The sequence below is a fragment of the Hyaena hyaena genome, unplaced genomic scaffold (genome assembly GCF_003009895.1).
Source record: "Hyaena hyaena isolate Hyena2069 unplaced genomic scaffold, ASM300989v1 scaffold_63, whole genome shotgun sequence".
Taxonomy (NCBI): domain Eukaryota; kingdom Metazoa; phylum Chordata; class Mammalia; order Carnivora; family Hyaenidae; genus Hyaena; species Hyaena hyaena.
In genome coordinates this window covers 2,715,479-2,738,809 of record NW_024080695.1, presented here as the reverse complement: position 1 = coordinate 2,738,809, position 23,331 = coordinate 2,715,479, and the positions used below count along the sequence as shown (strand labels likewise).

The 23,331-nt window shown below is 57.2% G+C and overlaps 1 protein-coding gene and 2 long non-coding RNA genes across 4 annotated transcripts in view; 1 reads left to right on the top strand and 2 right to left on the bottom strand.

The window, feature by feature from the left end:
• The window catches only part of SORCS2 (sortilin related VPS10 domain containing receptor 2), a 410,780-nt gene that overhangs the window by 258,251 nt on the left and 129,198 nt on the right, over positions 1 to 23,331 (top strand). The gene's annotated exons all lie outside the window — the stretch shown is intronic.
• On the bottom strand, positions 17,713 to 19,751 carry LOC120231834. The gene is made up of 3 exons (XR_005528438.1): positions 19,651 to 19,751; positions 18,818 to 19,404; positions 17,713 to 18,079 (listed from the first exon to the last, which is right to left on the bottom strand). It is a non-coding gene; the product is annotated as an uncharacterized LOC120231834 (long non-coding RNA).
• Positions 20,328 to 22,293, bottom strand: LOC120231833. Of its 2 annotated transcripts, XR_005528437.1 has the most exons (4): positions 22,094 to 22,293; positions 21,635 to 21,750; positions 21,156 to 21,280; positions 20,328 to 20,564 (listed from the first exon to the last, which is right to left on the bottom strand). It is a non-coding gene; the product is annotated as an uncharacterized LOC120231833 (long non-coding RNA). The 2 variants fall into 2 exon arrangements; XR_005528436.1 differs by lacking the exon at positions 20,328 to 20,564 and having other exon boundaries at positions 20,940 to 21,280.

Here is a 23,331-nt window from a genome sequence, read left to right as displayed (position 1 = left end):
AGAGGGAGGCGGGAGGGTCCGAGGGAGGGAAGAGCTGAAGTTGCACTGCCTGCTCTGGAGACAGAGGAGGGGCCACCAGCCAAGGGAGGCGGGCCCCTCTAGAAAGGAGATCACAGGGCGCAGATTCTCCCCTGGGGCTTCTGGAAGGAGCCAGCTCTGCCTACACTTTGATTTCAAACTCGTGAGCTTCATTGCAGACTCTGACTTCCAGAACTGCAAGATAGCACGTTAGTGGTTTTTTTTTAATATTTGTTTATTTTAGAGAGAGAGAGAGAGAGAGAGAGAGAGAGGGACACGGAGCATGAGTGAGCGGGGGAGGGGCAGAGAGACAGGGAGACAAAGAATCTGGCTCGGCATTCACCCCTTTGTGCTAGCAGTAGAAATAAGACTCTTGAGGGGCCCCTGGGGGGTTCAGTCAGTTAAGTGTCTGACTTTGGCTCAGATCATGAACTTGTGGTTTGTCAGTTCAAGCCCCACATCGGGCTCTGTGCTGACAGCTCAGAGCCTGGAACCTGCTTCCGATTCTGTGTCTCCCTCTCTCTCTGTTCCTCCCCTTCTCACACTCTGTCTCTCTCTCAAAAATAAAGATTAAAAAAAATTTAAAAAAATAAATAAGACCCGTGGAGGGTCCTGCCATCACAAGGCTCCAGGTCCAGAAGGGGAGACAGAAGGGTGGTCCTAACACAGGGTGGGTCATGTGTGCTGGGCCCGTGAGCTACAGTGTGGAGAGGCCACTGCCCACATGACTCGGCAGCCACGAGCCCACCAAGTGGGGACAGCGCCCACAGGTGGCGTCTCAGGCCTCACGACTGGGCAGGGTGGGCTTCTGCTGATGACTTCCCCAGATGACTAGGTGTGACTTCCCAGCCCTTTGCCTTCTCTCCGAGGGGTGATGAACGCAGGCGGCCTGGTAGCCAAGCTTTTCACAGATGACTTTTATGTTATTTTCAAGAAATTAATGAGCGCCTCCTGGCCAGGTCCCAGGTTGTGAAAGGAGACTGCGATTAGGTATATGAATAAACTGTAATACGCAGATAATACCGGCGTGTAATTACTTGGGTATAAGAGAATAATTACACGGGCAATTATGCTCTGTAATTGTCGGTGCTGCCTGCTTCACAAATTGTGCCATTCTTAATGGTTCAGGCGCGGCCACCATGCTCTGTGCAACCTATAAACAGATACCTAAGGACAAGGCCATGATCCGAATTCTAATTGTCATGTAATTAGAGAGCAATTAAATAGTTATTTGTCCCATATAAATTAGCCATTCTTTGTCCTCCAAAGTCCTGCTATGCTTTTAATAAAACATGGCCAGGGGCATTTGGGGGCTCAGTCAGTTAAGCACTTGACTTTGGCTTAGGTCATGATCTCACAGTTACTGGGTTCGAGCCCCGCGTCAGGCTCTGTGCTGACAGCTCAGAGCCTGGAGCTGCTTCAGATTCTGTGTCTCCCTCTCTCTCTCTCTACCCCTCCCCCACTCACGCTCTGTCTCTGTTTCAAAAATAAATAAAAACATTAAAAATTTTTTTAAAAAGATCAGGAAAAAAAACGTGGCCATCTCACTCACGAGGAGGGACGTAAACCCCTTCTCTCCCTCAGAGCGAGGGCCCACCTGAGAGGGGGCAGGTGGTGTCCTGAGGGCTGTCTACAGCTTCACCTTGTGGGTTTCTGACCTCAGAGTTGAGCAGGTTTTCATGCCGTTGCTTGGAAGATGAAGATTCCCAGGACGATGTCTCTGCCCCATGGAGCACTAGCATTTTTCCCGAGCAGCAGCGGGTTTTCTGGGCTGAGACCCAGACAGTGAGGGCCGCGGGGGGTGAGGGTGGGGGGCCCGTGGGATGGCAGAGGAGCCCTCGGGAAGCCGAACTCGCCTTCCAGATTTCCTTCCTTTACTTGTGATGGGAAAAGGAACTTGTGATGTTTCTCAGGAAAGAACAACTATTTGTAAAAGAAGCAGAGTCAGGCTGGTGCAGACATGTTTTCCGTATTACCTTTTGAAATAATAAAGGACACTTTGGTGTCTGCACACACGTGTGGGGCAGATAGGATCTCGGAGTTTCACGCCCGATGCAGCTGCCGTTCATTACTTCTGGGAACACGGGAGGATCTTCAGAAAGCAGAACATCCTAATCTAGGCAGCTGGGTACCTGTTTGGGAAGGATGCTGCCTTGGAAAGGTGTTGTGGCAGCAGAGAAATGGATTTCGCTCAGCGCCGGGGAGGCGGATAAGGTCTGGCGGAGAAGCGGACGGGAGGACTAGGGACAGGCGCGTCCCAGATGCAGCTTAGGTAGTGGTGGTTGAAAAATGGAGAGAGGGGCGCCTGGGTGGCTCAGTCGGTTAAGCGTCCGACTTCGGCTCAGGTCATGATCTCACGGTTTGTGTGTTTGAGCCCCGCATCGGGCTTTGTGCTGTCAGTACGGAGCCCACTTCTGATCCTCTGTCCCTCTGTCTCTCTGTCCCTCCCTTGATTGTTCTCTCTCTCAAAAATAAACTCATAACATTAAAAAAAATACCCAGAAGTTCTCACCTGCTATATGCTCCTGATGCCAGAGGGTTGAAGATTTTGAACCCAAATGGCTTTGCAAAACATAAAGTATGAAGGCTGTTTATCATTGTGAGTGGGTGTAGGGGACACAGCAGTATAGATCACACGGGTGAGTGACAGGATGCTATTATGTCAGGGATTATGAGAGGGAACTCCACCCACCCCCATCACGTCCTCCCCACGCTGACCCCCATCACCTCCTCTCCATGCTGACATTCTCCCAAGAATATTTTTCCTAGGTGGTGGCTCTGGTGCTAAGTACTCCACCATTTAAGGTTTCAAGTCCCAAGGTAAGTTTAGCCAACAGCTTTGAAGTTGTTAGAGGTAGAATATTTGGAATATGTGGATGTAGGGAGATGAAAAAGACACCTGTCTAGACCTCAGGGCGCCTTTTTTTAATAAACAAAATTATTAAATGTTATTGAGACACATTTAAGGAGACGCCAATAGATGAATATACTGTGTTGATGGGCAGGCGAGGAAATCAACCTGGCAAAGAAGACATTTCTTTTCAAATTCATCTGCAGACAGTGCAATTCCACCTTAAACACCAAGATGTTTGGGATTGTTCTGTTTTGTTTGAACTTGAAGAGCTGATTTGAAAATTTATATCAAAGAGCAAGGATGAACGATACTGAAAAGGACGAAAAATTCTGAAGAACGTTCCGTAAGAACGCGTTGGGTGTTTTGCTTAACCGGAAACACAGCAAGAATTATTATGCTGACTGGCGTACTTTGGAAAGATTGGCCAGCGGGACCAAGTCAGGGGCCCGGAGACAGACCCAGATGCATGTGGGAACCTCAGCACTGCTGGTCACTGGGCAGGAGGTGGACTATTTTATTTTATTTTATTTTATTTTTTCAATGCTTATTTATTTTTGAGAGAGACAGAGAGTGAGTCGGGAGAGGCCGAGAGAGAGGGAGACACAGAATCTGAAGCAGGCTCCAGGCTCCAAGCTGGCTGTCAGCACAGAGCCTGATGCGGGGCTCGAACCCATGGACTGCGAGATCATGACCTGAGCTGAAGTCGGATGCTTAACTGACTGAACCACCCGGGCGCCCCGAGGGATGGGCCATTTTAAATGGTGCCGGGGTAACTGGTGACTCACTTGAAAATCAATGAGCTTGACCCCCGTGCCCCACTGCGTAGCGGTCTATTCTGGGTGGATTGAACTTGCACGTGAAAGGCAAACCCACACAACTTCTAGAAGGCAAAGCGGGAGAACACTTCTATACCTTGTCATAAGGAAGGATTTCTTCAACAAGGTAGAGATCAAATTTTGATGAGAAGACGGAAGAAGGTGAATGCCTCTGAGTGGCTTGTGGACGCCCCAGGGCACGTTGGATACCGGGCAGGGACACAGAGGTTTTAAGTCAAATTGTAGAATCATGGAAGCCTGGAGAAGGGACATCCCGCTGAGAGAAGCACCGCTGGCTGAGCCGGCCGCGCAGAGGACAGCAGGGAGGACGGGCGCCGTGGCAGGGGTGCTCCAGAAAGGGGGGTGGCGTCGATGTGCCGGTGAGAGGGGCAGGTGGAGGGGCAGGTTCGAGGGACAAGTGTGAGGAACTAGAGTGAGGGACAGGTGGGAGGGGCAGGTGTGAGAACAGGTGGGAGGGGCAGGTGGGAGGAGCAGGTGGGAGGAGCCGGGGTGAGGGGCAGGTGTGAGAACAGGTGGGAGGAACCAGGGAGAGGGGCAGGTGGGAGGGGCAGGGGTGAGGAGCAGGGGTGAGGGGCAGGTGTGAGAACAGGTGGGAGGGGCAGGTGGGAGGAGCAGGTGGGAGGAGCCGGGGTGAGGGGCAGGTGTGAGAACAGGTGGGAGGGGCAGGTGGGAGAACAGGTGTGAGGAGCAGGGGTGAGGAACTGGGGTGAGGGGCAGGTGGGAGGGACACGAGCGAGCTCAGATCTCCGGGAGCTGCGGCCTGAGGCTCTCAGGTGAAAATGCACGGAAGTCCTCTCCGCCCGTGGCTGCGCCGAATCCTCCAGCCGGACGGCCACGCCCCCGCGAAGCGCTCGGGCTGCGGGGCGGGGCCCGTCCAGGTGGGTGTCCTTGTTTAGGCCTCTCCAGGAAGCCTGAGTTCGGATCTCATCTAGGCAGATGACCTCCAAGGACCTCTTCGGGGTAAACACCCCCATATATGAAAGTGATGGTAATTGCATGAGACGGATCATTCCAGAACCCCTTGCTGAGTGAATCGGTCGCTATTAAACTGTCTCGTTTTAATGGCCACTTTCCCGAGGAGCAGTTAGGTGCAATCCCCTTCGAAATTGTCTGCGAATGACTCTCGCGGCCAGCATTCTGATGCCACTTCCTGGCGGGGGCCCCTCCCAAGGTGGCCCAGCACGACCCTGCACCCCTCCGAGAGCCGCTCGGGCAGGTGGGGAAGGAGGGGCTGCAGTATGTTCTGTCCGCAGGGCCCGGGCCGGTCTCCACCCGGCATCGACATTTGGGGAGCACCCCCCAGTTTTCTCTCACCCGAGCAGCTATTTAGTGTTGGAGATAGAGGGGAATGAAATGGGCGCCATCCACGCTCTCGTTCCCCTGAGGGAACGTGGCTTTGGGTCAAACAGATGGAGCCCTGGTGGGGGGAGAAGATGGAGCCCAGGCATGAGGGGAATGCATAGCTTGACAAATCACTCTGAGACAGGGTCGTGGGAGGTTTTCCCTGCAAAGGTGGCCCTGTGGCCTAAGCCTGAGTTGCGAAGGTGAAAGGGTGGGCAGGAGACGGCAGGTGCAAAGGTCCAGGGGCCAGAGACGCTTGTGGGGAAAGCCAGCGTGGCGGCAGGCAGCTAAGGCAGAGCCCTGGTGGGGAAAACGCCAAAGGAATAGATGAGAAAGGTTTGTAATTAGCATGGCGGTTGGATAGGGGGTTCTGGAAAAAGCCTGTGTGTTACACGCCCCACTAACACCCTAATATTTAAGTCCCGAGGGACATGGGAAACTAGCAAAGGGGTCCACCAGGGGACGAATGGTGGAGTTGTATTTCAGAAGGTCTATATGGTGGGGTAGGAGGGGACCCGGCTGGGAGCCCCTGCGTGCAGGGGAGGGGGGACAGGGGTCTGGACTGCGGTTGCTGGGCTCCAGGAATGGGGAGAAAGAATGCGGCTACCCCCTGGAGGGGGAGACAAAGGGGGCAGAGTGGGTTTGTGGTGCAGAGCGCCGTGAGGCACCCCAGTGGCGCTCAGGCTGCGGACCCGCGAGTGAGGGGCTCAGACGAGGGCCGGGGCTCCGCCCGCTCCTGCAGCCCTGGTCAGCTAGGACCTGGGCACTGAGGACTTCTCGCTGAGGGGACGTGGAGGCAGGAAGAGAAGGGGTGCCGGTCCCGTCACTAATGGGGGCTGAGCTACACACTGTGCAAAGGCAGAGGACACAGGCCCAGTGCTGACAGACGATTCTAGAATCCCCAAGAACATGCAGCCAGCTAGGCTCCAGAATTTGCTTTCTACCCATCTGCCCATCCATCCACCTGCCTGCCCACCCTCCCTCCCGTCCACCCTGTCTCCCGTTTCACCTGGGCCAGGTACACCACCGAGGCGCTCCCTGCTCAGTGGGGAGACAAGTGTGCAAATGTCACAAACGAGGAGGGCAGTTGCCACAATGCGAATGCCTCCCTTGGGGACACGGAGGAGGGGGCAGTTTAATCCGCCTTGTGTGTCCAGGAGGGGGTTAGTGAGAAGCCTCCCAGGTAAGGGACAAGCATCGGGAGTGTGAAGGCCCAACGGGAGATGGGCCAGAAGGAAGGATGCTCGGTAGCCCCCCTGGGGGCGGCGTGAGGCTCCAGGTGGGTCTGGCTCAGCGCGGCGGCGTGAACCATGGGCAGGTAAGAACAGTCTGGCACGGGCTTCCCAGTCATTCGTAAGTCAGTGCTTCCGAAGTCCTCCCAGGGACTTGACACTGTGTGTCACACTTCTCATTTATATCCTTACAGCCTTCGTTCATTCAGTCCAACCAATCAATATTAATCGATCACTTTTCCTAGAGAGTGCCCGGGGCCGCGCCGTCTTCCTTCCTCTCACGGTGACCTCAGCTTCATCGCCCCGGTGGGGGTGGATGAGGAGGGGTGGGGTGAGGCGCAAATTGTTTCTGTCTTCGAGCCTCAGTGGCTTCATCTGTAAATTGGGGCTGGTGACCCTATTCTGGCTTCTGGCTGTCGAACGACAAAGAGAAGCAGAGGCTGTGAAGACTCATCTGCGCTTTATAGGCTGCGCAAGGGCTCGTTCTCTTGATCACACTTGTTAAGTACATGGAGATTAATCACTGAGCACGGAGACTATGAATTGGATTAACTGCTCTGGGCTAGATTCTGTTATCATAAGGATAATCATTTGTTCATCCAATGAATATTTACCAAGTGCTTTCCCTGGGTCAAGCACCTTGACGAAGGGTCCGTTCTCCTGTGTTTGAACCATTTGAAGCGGTGCGCTTCCCAGATGTCCACGGAGCCCCGCAGGACATGGTGTGGGGGGGGGACATGGTGTGATGTGTGTGATGCACCCCCACCCCCCGCGATAACCTCGCTGGGAACGCAGAGGCTGGAATCCACGTGACAATCAACCACGGTCTGCCTCGTCCTGAGCTCTAAGCGCCTTGTATCCCTTAGCACATTCCACGGCACAGTACCCATTTCACAGATGAGGAAAATGAGGCTCAGAGAGGCGGAGGGACTTCCTTGTAGACGCGGGAAAGCCTAAGAAACGGAGCTGCGGTCCATCCAGATGAGTTCTACAGCCAAGCCTCCGAGGCCCCCTGAGTATAGCTGTGCTCGGGAGTATGCGGCTGTGCAACTCGGTTCCAGAACATGCCGCCTGGCCCTGTACTGCTGGTCTGGAGGACAGCCTGAGCCGCTGTAGGGGACCAGTGGTGACACAGGCACCTGGGAGGGACAGACAGGGGGCAGGCAGGGCACGCCCGGAAGATGCCGGAGCCCTCGAGGCTGAGAAACCATGCAGGACTTCGTGGAGGCCAGGCCCCGGGGGGTGGGGCGAGCACTCTTGGACGGGCAGCCCCGAGGATGACATCCGCACAGGCCTGGGTTGACATCCGCACAGGCCTGGGTTGGACGGTCCCCACCTGCCCAGGGCACCCTGGTCCCTGAGCAGCTCCTCTGGCTGTAGTTGAGGAGCCACAGAAGGGGGCTCAGCACGAGGGTCCTGAGCCCGTACCTACTGTGTGATCTCGGGTGGCTCTGGTCCCTCCTTGTGCCTCAGTCTCCTCTCCTGTAAAATGGGGATGACGCTAGCCCCCCCCCTTCAGGCGGTCATGGGAGATGGACGGGCTGCCCCACAGCCAGCAGCTTGTGCCCAGCGCCCGCTCACAAGCACCCATCACCGTCCCTGGTCAGGGGGTACAGCCCACAGCTGTGCCACAGCAGCCCCGGGGCAGATGCTATGGAGGTGGGACTTAGTTCCCGGCCATTCTGTTTGGGAACAGGTACCAGACTGACCGGAACCGTCCTTTAGATGTATGTCGGGGACATGCTGAAGGCAGGGAAGCTGCTTTAGAGGCCAGGGTTCCAGGTACACAAAGGAGGCTGACAGATGTGCCCATCCTTGCGGCTTTGAGCAGGAAAAATGCTGGCCGCCGAGCCACCAGCATGGCGTGTGATGACCTGCATTGATCTGTTTGTTCTGCTGCCCTCATCCCTGCCCATAGCGGCCGGGCTTGGGGAGCATCAGGGAGGCCATCCCGGCAGCGGCAGTCTCCATTTATCTACCTGGTGTAAGGAGCCGCAAAAACACATCATATTAATGGAGCAGAGGTGCAGACAGGGAGCCGTCGATTTTCACCTGGAAGGTGATTTCTGGCAAATTCTTTGGCTGGATGCAGGTGGTGGGTGGGAAGAAAGAAGACAGACTCTGCCATTGTCAGATGGGGACCATCTCCCCTCCCTGGTGGCCTGGCGCGGTGACTCCAGCCTCCCACCTTTCAGCCGATGGTGGTGCCTTTCCAGTGCAACACAGGGCAGAGTGACGGGGAGAACGCAGGGTCAGGGCTCTCCCGCACTGCACCCCGGCACAGCCAGGGACGGCGAGGACCCACGGGGGCTCCGGGCATGTGTGGCCCGGCCGCCACGGCCGCTGTGCCCCCGAGACCGACCCCATCGTCTTCCGTGCTTCCGCGCCTGCTGCAGAGGGGAGATGTGTTTGCACATTTCATTTCTCTCTGGGGCTTGGTCCCCTCACGACTTGGATAACGAGGCCATTAGCCTGTTGGTAATCTCTGAGAGTGAGACCGATTTTCCCTCCCCCCGAGGCTGGCGTGGGTGAAAATGCTGCTTCGATGGCCAGAGAAATTGAGGTTTGCCATGCAGGACACAGGTGGAGAATTCTAGTAAGTGGCTGCAAAAAGCAAGATGGAGTTAGCATTGGGGGCAATGATTAATGGGCAGCAGCCGGAGGGGGGATGGTGCCTAGACTTGAACATGGACTCTTTCCACATCTCGCCTTCTTCCCTCCCCCCCCCATGAGCAGTGTGAGTGTCCGCTCATCCCCAAAGCCCTCCCGATTGCCTCGGACTGTTCCGGCTGCACCCCCTGCTCCCCCAGCCCTGCCCCAGGGTCTCCCAGAGTAACAGCTCATGCCCACTAACACCTCCTCCGGGCGCCCACGGCAGTTCCTCCTCATGGCGGCCTGGCACAGAGTGGGGAACTCGTGCCACTTTGTGCAAACCCACCCTGGTTTTGATATGGTCACATAGGGCCACAGGGGCCCGGAGCTGGAGCCCCGCTGGGTCCACAGGCCAGGGGGATCCCAGGGCTCGAACTGCACCCACGGAGCTCTTGAAATTCGGTTCATTCAGTCCTTCACTCCTTCACGCAGCTGCTATTTCTACGGGACTTCATGGATCCACACGAGACGCGATGGTGGGTACTGGTGACGTAGCCCCTACCCCGTGGGACTGATATCCCGGCATGGGAGCAGGCGTTGACTGACTCATCACCAATTAATTAGAGTTGACTATCGATTCCAGGGGCACCTGGGTGGCTCAGTCGGTTAAGCGTCCGACTTCGGCTCAGGTCATGATCTCAAGGTCCATGAGTTCGAGCCCCGCGTCGGGCTGTGTGCTGACAGCTCGGAGCCTGGAGCCTGCTTCCGATTCTGTACCTCCCTCTCTCTGCCCCTCCCCCATTCACTCTCTGTCTCTCAAAAAATGAATAAAGGTCAAAAAAATTGTTAAAAAGGGTTACCTATCAATTGTAATTGATCATCACTAACTTAATGGCACTTGGTCCCCCGGGACAGTGGTGGAGAGGAGAGGGGGTCTGAAGTCAGGCTGTGAGCGGGCCGTGCTCTCTCGCTCAAGGCTCCGGCGGCGAGTCTCCCCACCTCCTCCAGCCGCTGGTGGTGCCAGCAAACCCTGGCTTGTGGCCACGTCTCTCCAGACTCTTCCTCTGGCATCACACGGCTTCCCCATGTGTGTCTGGACCCAGACAGCCAGTGGGTGAGAGCCCCCCCACTCCATTGTGACCACATCTTTTGAAAAAATTTTTTTTTTAATTTTTTGTTTTGTTTTGTTTTTATTTATTTCTGAGAGAGAGAGAGAAAGAAAGAGGTTGAACAGGGGAGGGTCAGAGAGAGAGGGAGGCACAGAATCTCAAACAGGCTCCAGGCTCTGAGCTGTCAGCACAGAACCCGACGCGGGGCTCGAACCCACGAACCGCGAGATCATGACCTGAGCCAAAGTTGGACGCTTAACCGACCGAGCCCCCCAGGCGCCCCCCATGGTGACCACATCTTACCAATCACGTCTGCAGAGACCCTATTTCCAACTAAGATCACCTCCTGAGGTTGCAGAAAGGGCAGGAATTTTCGGGGGCACGATTCAACCCAACACACAACTCTTGAGACACCAAAAATAATTCATAGTCCATCTGCAGCCCAAACAGTCCATGGGGCAAGATTCGTCCTGCAGATGGCAGTTTGCCAGCCTCTGGTCTAGAGTAACAGGATGCCATGGGCGGGTGCCCTTCCTTCTGCATTGGTGGGGTGAGGGGTGAGGGGTGAGACTGCAGGGTGGGCTTGGACGTCCAGGGCCACTTCTCCTCCCTCTATTCGGGGATTATGCAAACAGTTGCTCTGTCAGAGCCTGCCCGTAGGGAATGCAGCAGTCAACACCATGGACAACAGTCCCTAGAGGAGTCTTCCACCTCCTTTCCATTTTTCCAAAGGACACTGAGTCTCAGGGGAGTAAGTGACCTGCTTGGGGCAAGCCTGGCACAACAGCTGGTATAGGAGGTGGCCCTGTTCTGTCTGGCCCCGAAGCCCATGTGTCTTTATCTTGTCTACCCTGCACCAGCTCCCCACTGGCCAGACTGTCTCACTCCGCTCATGCTGGGCTAAGGCTTTCGGGGAATTATTTTGTCCACAACTTGGGCCCTTCCCTTCCGGCTAGATGGGCATCACTGCCGACTGAGAGGAGAAGCACACCTCCGGACCTCCAGGTTAGAAGGGAGATGGATGCCATCTGCCCCCCCCGTTACATACTCCCACGGACAGGAGACTCACTGCCTAGAATGCAGAGCTTGGCTGGGGAGCTCAGTACCACAAGTGCGAGTTCACACAGAGCACGTGATTCCCTCTCCCCACACGAGCGCAGACCCACAAACGGTGCTGTCTCCCTGTGGGCACTTCCGTGTTCCAGGCTCCAAAATGGTCCAGCCATTATGTAACTATTGCAATACAAGGGCCTCGTCGCTTTTGACTATCACTAAGCAACGCGAGTGAGAACAATTTGACTAAAATGTAAACAATCTAATTCCTGAGAAATGGTACTTGTTAGAAATTACTTTATGAGACATAAAGTGTCAGGTTAATTTATTTGATAACACGTTTCTCTTTTGCTTTCTTCTCGAGTGTTTCGCGTCAGCACCAAGTAGCCTGGGAGGGAAATACGAGGAAGGTGCTTCTCAATAGGAAACGGGACACGACTGTCGTCCCCTGCTCCTCTGAGACCTCGGTGGCCGGTCTGTGTCCGGGTGCGGGGTGGGCCGTGGGTGTGCACCCGGCCTCCGCCTCTGCCCTGCGACTGTCTGGCTGCGGCCCGGGCATTGGCAAGTCTACGAAACAGAGATTATTCCATGCCCTTCCCCGGGCGGCTGGGGCGGAAAGGAGATGAGGCCGTGAAATATCACACGGTGTGGCTCCTTAAACAGCCGGTGCTCAGCAGATCCTTTTCGTAAGTGCTTTCGGTTTTGTTTTAGTGGATTATTAGCTTTTGAACAGTAGAACCGATGATTTTTTTTTCGCCTAGCGGACACAGAGCCGTCTCCCGCGTGGAGGAGGCTTTCAGTAAATACCGGGTGAGTGAATGGGCACATGCTTCATCAGAGCGTTGGGGGAAGACCATCCTCTGCACAGCCTTCCTCAGTGCTCCACCCAAATCCCTGCCGCATCTGAGGCCCGGCCCGCGCACCAGCCGGGAGGTGGGCACGGATGGGGAGCAGGGATGGGGGGCCCCGGCCCCTCCCCGACCTCCCTGCCTCTGAGCTGACAGCCCGGTGCCGGCGCAGAGCCCTCGCCGGGTCCTCCTGGGAAGGAGTGCGGCGCTTTCGTGGCCCGGTGTGTGGCAGGTGCAGCCACATCTCCTGGCCTCCCCGGGACGTGCGTGTTCCCGCCGTTCGGAGGAAGAAGCGGAGGCTCAGAGAGGCGGAGGGCACTCAAGGGAACTCAGTGGGTCCCTGGAGTCCAGACTTGAAAAGGCTTCGCTGGTCACCTAGGCACGGGACGTCCCGGAAGGCGGCTCTGTGAGCGCTCTGCTGGGTAACGAGGCAGGGGCCTGGGGCAGCTGTGTTCATACGAGGCTCAGAGGGGAAAACCCCAGAAAGGAGGGGGAAGGCCCGCTGGGCACAGCCACGCAGGGAGAGTGAAGGAGGAGGAGCAGGGGGGAGGGGGGGAGGGGACCAGCGCGGTCCCAGGGAGCAGCCGTGCTCACGACCAGGGAGGGGCTTTCCAGCCGGGTCACCCTCGGAGACCAGCCCCCTCCGCCCGGCTCCCGCCCCGACACGTGGTCCTGCTGAGCCCCCCGGGCTTCCGGCCCCAGGCCTCTGGCCTCCTCCCTCTGGCTGGCCCCGTGCCACTGGGCAGGGGCTCAGGGGGCCCGGGGCCCAGACTCCTGGACCCTGTTACCACCAACCCCGTTTCCAGGCACAATCTCCCTTTTCACCTCTTCCTTGAGCCTTAGATGACTCACCCTTCCAGCAAAGGGCCCGTTTTCGGTCCCCGGGTCCTGCCCCGTCTCTCACCCGCCTCTCCTGGGGGGGCGGGGGGGGCCGGGATATACTGACTCTGGGGGTGGAGCCACCTCCTGCCTGTGTGTCCCCAGCTCCCAGCCACTGCCATGAAGCAGGTGCCAGAGTAGCCTCGTTCCCTGGGCCCCTGCAGAGAGGAGGGGGGCTGTTCTTGGCCAGGGCTGGACAGCAGGGGTGGGGAGGGGAGGGGAGGGGAACCAGGGACACAGAGCCTGGGCCTCCTCTGTTTCCTCTCACTGCCCTCGAGATGATGCTGGTCCTGGGAGTCTTGCTCTGAGGGTCGGATTAATCTAGTCGGATTAGAGCTGCGTGTGACTTTGGGCACATCGCTCACGGAGTCGGGGTCCTGGGTGGCGGCTCTGACTTTCCATCTGAAGGTGCCGGACCTTGGGGAGACGAGGAGGCGTGTCCAAGGGCTCGGGGCCAGGGCGGGGGGAGGGAAGCGGTGGCGAGCCCCTCCTGAACCGGCCCCTACCCTGCCTTAATCCCGCTCTGGTTCCCATGGAGCTGTGGCCCCAGGAAGCTCTTTCTAGAAGGAAACCCCACAGCATGGTTACTATGACAGTGAGTGTTGAAAATATTGGATTCTAGAAAAAAAAAAAAAAAGAAGAAGCCAATGGTCCCCATAGTTAAGAGAAAATACCCCAGATTTCCTGGGAGTTGTCTGGGGCGTGTTGTGGGTGCCGCTTGCTGACGCCCCGACATCAGTAGGCTCGTGTGTCCCTGCCCGTAATCACGGGGGGTGGCCTTCCCAAGGGCGCGGCTCCGGCCCACAGGAGGCAGAGCACGGCCAGCTTTGGAAGTGAACTTCCCTCCTCTGATGCGCCTGCCCCTGACCCTGTGACTGCCTGTCAGCGGGCGTGAGCTCGGAGGGAGGGAGAGCCGCGCCGCCTGCCGTCTCCCAGTTCTGTGGGGACGCACACGTGCTCAGGCACATTTGTTTCCCCTGGCTGAGGATCGATGAGATGTGATTTTAAAAATAAATGACTAATCTGGGAAGAAAACGAAGAAAACGTTTTTAAAACAGCTTCCTGGACTACCCCGGACGGGAAATGCCACCATCCTCCAGGGCTGACGGGTGGGGGAGCCCTGCCCTTGGGGTACAGGCGGTGGGCCCCGTCTCATCAGAAGACGGTGGTGGTGTTGGAGAGGACAGCGTGGACGTAACGGTGATGAGCGTGACGGTCCGTTCAGCGCACCGCAGACCGCTTCTCCCTCGGGAATTTCGAGGGCTCCTCCCGTCTCCGGGGAGGCACTTGGCTCCTGCTCCTTTGGTCAGGGGGTGACATGCCCTCTCTCATCTGGTCACACGTGGCCCCCGGTGCCCGGAGGAAGCCCGAGCCCAGGAGGTGGAGGCGCACGTGGGCATTTGGTGAGCGCTAACCTCTGCCACCCAGAGAGGAGGTCACAGAGCTTCGATTTGGACATGGGTCCACCGACTTCAACACTGGCATTTAGTTTTCAAGCGTCTTGTTTCTTAGAGTTTTATTTTTATTATTTTTTTTAATGTTTTTTATTTATTTCTAGGAGAGAGAGAGAAAGACAGCGCGAGCAGGGGAGGGTCAGAGAGAGAGGGAGTCACAGACTGAAACAGGCTCCAGGCTCTGAGCTGGCAGTCAGCACAGAGCCCTACGCGGGGCTCGAACCCACGAACCGCGAGATCGTGACCTAAGCAAAAGTCGGACGCTTAACCGACTAAGCCACCCAGGCGCCCCTTTTCTTAGAGTTTTAAATCTTGCGGCGGTTTTGGATTCACAAAGAAATTGTAAAGACGGAGCAGAGAGAGCCCCTCCACACCTCACACCCGGCTCCCCCTGTCCGTAGCTGGGTATGTTTGTCACGGATCAGGAACCGATATGGCCGCGTTCTTATTAACTAGCTCCATTCTGTATTCGGGTTCCTCGGCGTTTCCCTGCCGCCCACCTTCTGCGGCCGGACCGCGTCGGGGCACCCCATACGGGGCACCCCATACAGCTAGTGGTCGGGCTGCCTGGGCTCCCGCGGCCCCGGGCGTGCGGCGCTTCTCAGACATTCCGCCTGCCGACGACCTTGATGTGTCTGAAGAGTGCTCGTCTGGTGTTTTTAGAGCGTTTTTCTGAGTTGGGATTTGTCTGATGTTTTTCCTGTGATTAGACTGAGGTCACGGTTTGGGGGGAGGGGAACCACAGAGGTGAAGCCTCCTTCTCATCACATCATATCGGGGTGGGGGGGGGCGTGCTGTGAACGTGGCCTGTCACCATGACATTGACCTCGGTCCCCCGGCCGAGGTGGTGTTTCCCAGGGTTCGCAGCTGTGAGGTTCCTTTTCACCCCCCTTCCCACACTGTGCTGTCCAGCGGGAGGTCATTGGGGGGCCCCCACCTCGGGGACAGGGGAGTTGTGGCCCCTTTTCCTTGAGGGCAGAGCGTCTCCATAAATTATTTAGAATTCTCCTTCAAGGAGATTTGTGCTGTCTCCCTCATTTATTTATTTATTCTGTCGTCTATTGATATGAGGATGGACCACAAATATTTACGTCATCCTCTGGGTTAATCTAACACTTCTGTAGCTGTTCTGTTGCTCAGCTGGCTCTTTCGGTTGGATCCGGGCCCGGGGACACACCCCTCACTATGATCCGTATTTTCTCGCACGTCCTCTCGCACGTCGGAATTGCTCCGGGCTCACCGGCTACATTTCCCTGCCCGGTCCCAGAATCAGCTACTTGCCCCAAGGGTCTTGGTTCCTCTGTTAAAGACTGAGAGTCGAGACTGGGGTGGCAGGGAGCACCCTGACCTCTGCACCTGGGGAGCCCAGTCGGCTGAGCGTCCCATTCCTGATTGCGGCTCAGGTCATGATCCCAGGGGCATGGGTTCAAGCCCCGCATCGGGGTCTGCGCTGAGCGTGGAGCCTGCTTGAGATCCTCTCTGTCTCTCTCTGTCTCTGTCTCTCTCTGCCCCTCACCCCCTCATGCTCTCTCTCTCTCAATTAAAAAAAAATTAAATAAATAAATTAACAAACAAATAGGTTTACTAAAGGCTTATTTAGTAGTTAGGTCCAGGCACATAATAAGCAGGCAGGTCCTGTTAAATCACAATCATTTTTAAAAATGCGACTCACCTGCCAGAATGGTATTTGGCTCGATGCTTCACCACGATGGGGGGAGCTCCTCCGTCCCCTCAGGCCCTGGAGTCACGGCCGAGCCCCGCGTCAGCGCCCTCGTTTCCTCGTCCGCACTGATCTTCCTTCTCATCACCGCCCCCTCCAGAAACCCGGCGTGGCAGAGAGAGGTGCCATCGAAAGGGAGGTGACGTGATCGCATGTGGACACCATGAACAACCTGAGCGGACTGGGGGGCTCAGTCGGTTAAGCGTCCGACTTCGGCTCAGGTCATGATCTCACCACTCGTGAGTTCGAGCCCCGCGTCGGGTTCACTGCCGTCAGCTCAGAGGCTGGAGCTGCTTCACATTCTCTCTCTCTGCCCCTCCCCTGCTTCTACACTCTCTAAAATAAATAAAGAGACATTAAAAAAAGATACTATGAACAACTCAAGGTGGAAGTGGGCGCAGAATTCAGAAGATGTTGAACATCACTGTGTTTTTCTCGGGAAAAAAGAAATTCCTCTGTGTCCGTCGCTCACTGTGGCACCCTGGGGTGCCGTGGCCCACAGTCTGGGAACCATGGCAGCCTGTAGCAGCCGTGTCCCACTGCCGCATGGGGTGGGGGACATCCTGCCCGAGTGGCTGATGTCGTTCATCTGTGCGCATAGGGGTGGAAGCTGGGGGGGGCCCACCCCCAGGGGGAGGGGCCCCAGAGCACCCTCTTCTCCATCACACATCCTCGCAGAGGTTACCGCCCACCCATCCAGTCACCGGAGCCGCCGTGCGTGGCCTCAGCCGGACACGCCACCCCCCCCCCCGCCCCGTGCCCACGCTGTGTCCGAGGGCCCTTCTCCAGCACGTCCCCCAGACTCCCAGGCTGTGTCCCAGCCCGGCCGGGGCGCTGTCTGCTCCCTCCCAGCTGCGTCTCCATGTGGCAGCCGGGGCCCTGCCCCCAAACACGGCGCTTTCCTCGCCGCCTTGGGTGCTTCTGGAGTCTGACAGGTGGAGCCCACGGACGGACAGCGAGGAGCTTGGCTGCCGTGCAAATGCGTCAGCGGCAGGTAGCCTCGATGCCAAGCCCCGTCTGCTCCCTCCGTGTTCTGCTCCTGGATCGAGTCCCCGGCTGAGAGCAGAGCCCAGGGGCCACCACAGGAAGTGAGAGACCACCGGCAAGATCTGGGGGCGGGGGCGGGGCAAACATGGGATCCTGGGCTCTGCCCGCTTTCTGACTGTGGGACCTTGGCCGTAGGTCCTTCTCAGCCTCAGTTGACTTCTCTGCAAAATGGGTAGAAGTGTGACCGTAGAGGTAACATAATACCCATATCCAACCCACAGGGACTCAGGGGTGTGCCCCTGGGGGCGAGGGGTGCTGAGAGCGAGTGTGGCACGGTGGGCTCTCTGCCCATCCCCCAGGTGCAGGACAGATGCCCCAGGGTGTGGATGGGGGGGCACCCCAATTCTCTGCCTTCAGAGCCCCCCGCCCCCGGGCGGCTGCCAGGCTGGGGATCTCGTCCTACTGAGTGTGAGGCTGGAGCGTAGAGAACTCGTGCTGTATGGTTCTGCTTCACAGAAGTATTTGTATTTCGTACTGTCCCTCCCTGCACACGTTACCCAGGTGTATGCAAGTACACATATATGCGCTATTCTCTTTTTTTTAATTTTTTTAATGTTTTTATTTATTTCTAGGAGAGAGAGAGAGACAGCGTGAGCAGGGGAGGGTCAGAGAGAGAGGGAGTCACAGACTGAAACAGGCTCCAGGCTCTGAGCTGGCAGTCAGCACAGAGCCCCACGCGGGGCTCGAACCCACGAACCGTGAGATCATGACCTGAGCTGAAGTCGGACGCTTAACCGACTAAGCCACCCCGGCGCCCCTTTATATATGCGCTATTCTATCACGCATGGACGCGTGTGGTAGGTGCGTGGCACCGTTTGTAAGGTGCGTGTGTCCTACATGCACAAAAACATGGTGCTCCTTATTTTGTGGAGGTTTTAAAGGCTCTTCACGATCATTCTGACTTTCTCAAGCCCCCTTGGGGGACAAAGGGCTCCCCTCTGCCCCCGGGGCCATGGTGGGGGTGGGATCAGGTGATAAAGGAGGGAGAGGGTCTTGAAACCCACCAGGCCTCCAGTAACTGCTTTGAGCCCCGGTGAATCGTCCTTTCCGAGCACTGGATGGACGCGGCCACACTGTTTCCCGCTGATGGATGCATCTGTTAAAGACACAACGGGGGCGATCTGTTAGCGGGAAGCGAGGGGCTTCATCTCCGGGCCTGCTGGGCAGGGACAAGGCCAGCAGCCTGTTTGTGCGGCGGCAGAGGATGAGACCAGGGCCCCAGATCCAGCTCTGCCTCTAAATGCTAACGGCCTGCTCTCAGGTGTGATAAAGGCGGCCAAAGGGAGTGGCTCATCCATTACTTGGGGCTGTGGTGTCTGCATAAAGGATGGCAGTCACGGATTAAAAGCAGTCTGCCTTTCGTAGGGTCCCAATGTATGGGCCCGCGAGGCAGTGGCCAGTGGAGCCGGGGACAGGCAGGTGCTGAGTGTGCGTCCACAGCGTGCGCGGGAGCCCCGGACCACCTCAGGGTGCCGCGGGTGTGTCCTGACGTCCCCAGAGTGCACGGGAGCCCCAGACCTCCTCAGGGTGCCGTGGGTGCATCCTGATGTCCCCAGCATGCGCAGGAGCCCTGGACCACCTCGGGGCACCACGGGTGCGTCCTGAGACCCCAACCCTCAACACTCACTGCTAAGGTTGCCCCAGGGCCCTGCTCATCACCAGTCGATGCCCATGTGAGTCCCCTCCCCTGACACCTGCCTTCCTGTGCAGGCTGGGACGCACCACCAGGAAACCAGGGGGCCCTTCCTCCGTCTCCCACATTCCAATGCCCTGCGGGTCAGCCACCCCTTCCTGAGGCCCGGGGATGTGGGGGTGGTGATGGCAAGTCAGGGACCTTGACTTGCAAAGTGGTTTCTTGGCACAGACTTCGCCCCTTCCTCCATGCCCGGCTGCACCTGCCACGCCTTGGCACCAAACCTCCCAGTCGCCGGCTTTCTTCCAGGAGGTTTTGGAAGCCGCGCTCCAGCATTCAGATATGGGCTGGGGGGTGGGGCACGGCTCAGCGATCTGAAACAAAATTCCTGGCAGGTATTATCCGGAGAGCACAATGCAGCGAGGTCATGGGCACTGTGGCCGGGCTGGCTGGGAAGAGGGGCAGGGTCCCCGCTTCCCGGCCACCCCTTTTCCATCCCGAGTCAGCCCAGAGAGATCTCCGAGGCAAGGCCAGGCACCACTCTCCATGGAAATCTGTGTCTGCAGTTTTAATGAGAATCTTGCCACGCCGTCCCCATCTCCCCGGCTGGATCATCCTATATTTATTAAAATAACGCATCTCTTATGCAGCCCCTGGCCCCAGACAGCACTTAATGCCAGGGTTTGTTCCAGAAGCTGATATAATGGCAACGAGCTTCTGCGGTACGTCCTTGTTTGGTTTTTCGGCAAATGCTCTCCTCGCGTTGCCTCTGGGGCTGGGGCTGGAGGCTGTGGACACAGAGGGGACCAGACGCAGCCCCAGTTTCAGGAGAGGCAGACAAGAGACGAGGCCTTTGCTGGCTGGACAAACCTCAAGAGATGGCCTTTAAGCTGGACTGTGAAGGAGACTTGCTTCTCCAAGGAGGAGGGGGCTGGGCAGGGATGAGGGGAAGTCATCCCCGGAGGCCAGCCTGGCAGAGGTGGGAAACTGTGTGGCAGGTCTGGGAGGAGGCTGGGCCGGGAGCCTCCACTCACCCGTGTGTTTGCTGATCGCAGCCAGGCCTGTGTGGACGGCTGGGCTCGGCCCCGAGACAGGTGAGGACGGAGACACGGGGCTCCGTCAGTGGGTCGAGCGTGATCTGGAAGGGGAGAAGGAGGTGACGGGGAATGGACGGGGACACGCCATGAGGAAAATGGCCGGTGAGGCCAGCTGCTCAAGGCCCCGGCCCCAGGGAATGTCGCAGCATTAAACTGTGATTGAATTTCTGTGTATAATGGCGATTACCATTGGTCCTGGAAAGGGACAGATGCGTCGTGTTAGCAAGACCAGCGAGCTGGCTTCCTGGGACTCACCGGCCCCGGCGTGATCGTGGGGTCTGCACTCAACTGCGCTTGGGGAGGGAAGGTTTCTGGGCCCTCTCACTCTGTACAGGGGGACACACCAGGCACCAGGCAGTACGCGGGCACCGGCGGGAGGGACACGGCGGTGTGCACCGCACGTGATGACATGTCACTCAGGGTGGAAACCCCGTGATGCTCCCCACTGCCCCCAGAACCACCCTCAAGCCCCTTGCGGCCTCAGAGCCTCATCCTCCCCGCCCTCCCCGCTCCCCCCGCCTTCGGAGCTCAGCTCACTGCTCCACAATTGACCTTGACCTTCTCAGGGGCCAAGAGCCCTGTCCCTTCCCCTTTCTTAGCTCCTCCTCATGTGTTCTGGTCTTCAGCTGCCTCCTCCAGGCAGCCTCCTGGGCCTAACCAGCATGCAGGCCCTCCGTGCTCCTTCATGGGCCAGCATGGCGCTCCATCTCTTGATGGGACAATGAGGCTTTTCTGTGTCCTCCTCCAGCCCGTTTGCTCCCCACCAGCAGAGCCTGAGTTGGTCTGGATCACGGTTGGTCCCGAGGGCCTGCCCTGAGTGGCCCCATACATGTCTGTCTGGTGACTGCAGCCTGAATGGGCAGATGGCAGAGGGGATGGGGCATCTTCCTCACAGCTGGCAGCGAGCAGGGCGGCAGCTCCTCCATGGGGGGGACACCCCGGACCACGGGGTGCACATCCGCACCTCCCTCTGAACAGCAAGTTCGCCAAAAGGTATTGCATTTTTCATAATTTTAACAGATGGGCTGAAAAAACCATACAGAACCAACCCCTTTCAAAGATTAAAAAAATGCTTTAAATGTTTATTTATTTTTGAGGGAGAGAGAGACAGAGCATGAGCAGGGCAGGGGCAGAGAGAGAGGGAGACGCAGGCTCCAGGCTCCGAGCTGTCAGCACAGAGCCCAACGCGGGGCTTGAGCTCACGAGCCGCGAGATCACGACCTGAGTCAAAGTCGGAGGCTCAACCAGCTGAATCCCCCCAGCGCCCCTAGAAGATTTTGAAACAAGCTAGAAAGTTTTATATTCCAGAAATAAAGGTCTGCACCTTTGAGAGATCTCGTGAGCCATCCCCGTTTCATAAGGCTGGAAATCTTGCCAAACACCCATTTTCAGAGTTTTTCCTCCAGACTCTACATCACTTGGGGAAGGAGGGATCTTCTCACCTATTATTATCAGAGCAGCTCTTGATCGGAAGGGACACGAAGCGTGTGTCGACTCCTTGTGAAAACAAGCGGAGCGGCGTACGTGTGATAACAGCCTGCCTTCAGTTCCCATTTGGAACTTGCGTCTTTCGGTAAAAGAAAAATACATAATTCATGTTCAAGTTCACCAGCTCTCGAAAGCATCTTGTTTGTGAGTCACTGGCGGCTCGCCTGCAGCAGGGTCACAAGATCTCGGTGGCCACGCCCCCTCCCCTTACAGAAGGGAGTTGTCTCTCTCAAGGCATCCACTCGCGGGCCACCCCTTGGCCGGTGAACGCCCACAGGTCACAGTGGGAAGCCCTTGGTCACTGCAGGTCTCGGTGCAGGTGGGGGGGAGGTACCAGCCTCCCTCTAGCCAGTAAGTAGGTGAAGGCAATATGCTCCCTGTTTTTCAGAGCGAATAGAAGCGTAAGTCGAGTTCTACTAGTTACTTGTTGCACCTCATGCTCTTGCTCAGCTTCGAGAAATTTGAGGGACGAAGGAAACCTCGCGCAGAGCACCCACAGGACATTCCGAGTTGGGGTCCCTGCCAGGCTGCAGGGCTTGTGGCCTCTTTCTGGAAACACACACATAGGACGGATTTCGAACTGCTGTCCTGGGCCCCGAGGCCATGCACTGCACGCTCACTGCATCCCACCTGCCCCCTGGCTGTTCCCGGGAAGCTCCCGCTGCCCCGGGCTGTCTGCGCAGGGCACTCTGTCCCCGAGGCCACCACCCCAGGCCTCCCTCCATCGCCGAGCTGTCCGCAACGGCACACCTCTCCCCCAGGGCTCCTCTTTTCCCTTGCTTCCTTTTCTCCAAAGCCCCTGTCACTGTGGGAAATCATCTTACTTGTGCGTGGGCCCCATGGGGCAGCCTCTGTCCCGTGTCTTCCCGCCCCCCCTTCTCCCCACGGTGACCTTGATGACCTGCTTCACCGTGGAAGAGATGGGCTGGGATGAGGGCCCCTCCCTGGGAAGGACAGTGTGTGCTCGCGGTCTTCACAGCCAAATGCACATCTTCATGTACAGAGCAGGGAGTTCTTTGTATTCGGGTCTTTAAGAGTGAGCTGCGGGGCGCCTGGGTGGCTTAGTCGGTTGAGCGTCCGACTTTCACTTAGGCCATGATCTTGCAGTTCGTGGGTTCGGGCCCCGCGTCGGGCTCTGTGCTGGCTGCTGGCTCAGAGCCTGGAGCCTGTTTCAGTCTGTGACTCCCTCTCTCTCTGACCCTCCCCTGCTCACACTGTCTCTCTCTCTCTCCTAGAAAAAAAAAAAAAAAAAAGAGTGAGCTGCAGGTCTGCCCCCACCCCGTCACCCTGCAATTGCTCCTCTGTTCTGGTTTCTGACTCCACCGAATGCCAGGACAGCTGTGCTTGTCAGAGGGGAGGCAGAGAGGGACAGGGAAAGGGGAGGGAGGGGAGCCGGCCACTCACTGAGGAAGCAGAGCGCGCCTTCTCCCCAGGGCAGGACTTTTAAAGGGCAGCCCACTTCAACAGCAGAACCCATAGCTTCCTTCACCGAATCCGTGGGGAGAGCCACGTTGGGGGTGGCTGTCCTCGGCGATGTGCCGAGCAAATCCTAAAAGGCGTCATGTCTGCTGGCTCATCTCATCTGAACATCACCCCCTTCTCCAGGGGAGAAACCGCCACCTACTGACCTGAGTAGGGCCTCCTGCCTTGCCCATTCCAGAAGCTTCGGGCCCTGTGGCCTGACCTTCCAAGCGAAGGTGGCAGTGACACAGAAGATGAGGGTTCTCCGTTGTGACGTCACACAGTAAAGGGGCCGGGGCTGGTGGTAGGAGACCAGAGCAGGGGTGACCCTGGGAGAGGGGGACCCAGGGAGAGGGCGACCCTGGGGAAGGGCAATGGCCCCTAGACTTGGCCACAGTCACCCTCTTGTGAAATGCAGTGTCTGTGAGAAGATCTTCATGCAACTTTCCCCACAAATTCTAGTGGCTCAGTCTATAGAGACAGCATGTGAACACGTACATAATTTCAAGTTTCCTAAAAGCCACACTCAAAAAATATACATGTATATATTTAAGTGTTTATTTATTTTTGAGAGAGAGAGACTGAGCACACACATGAGCCGGGGAGGAATGGGGGGAGCAGAGGATCTGAAGTGGGCTCTGCAGTGACTGCAATGAGCCCAATGCGGGG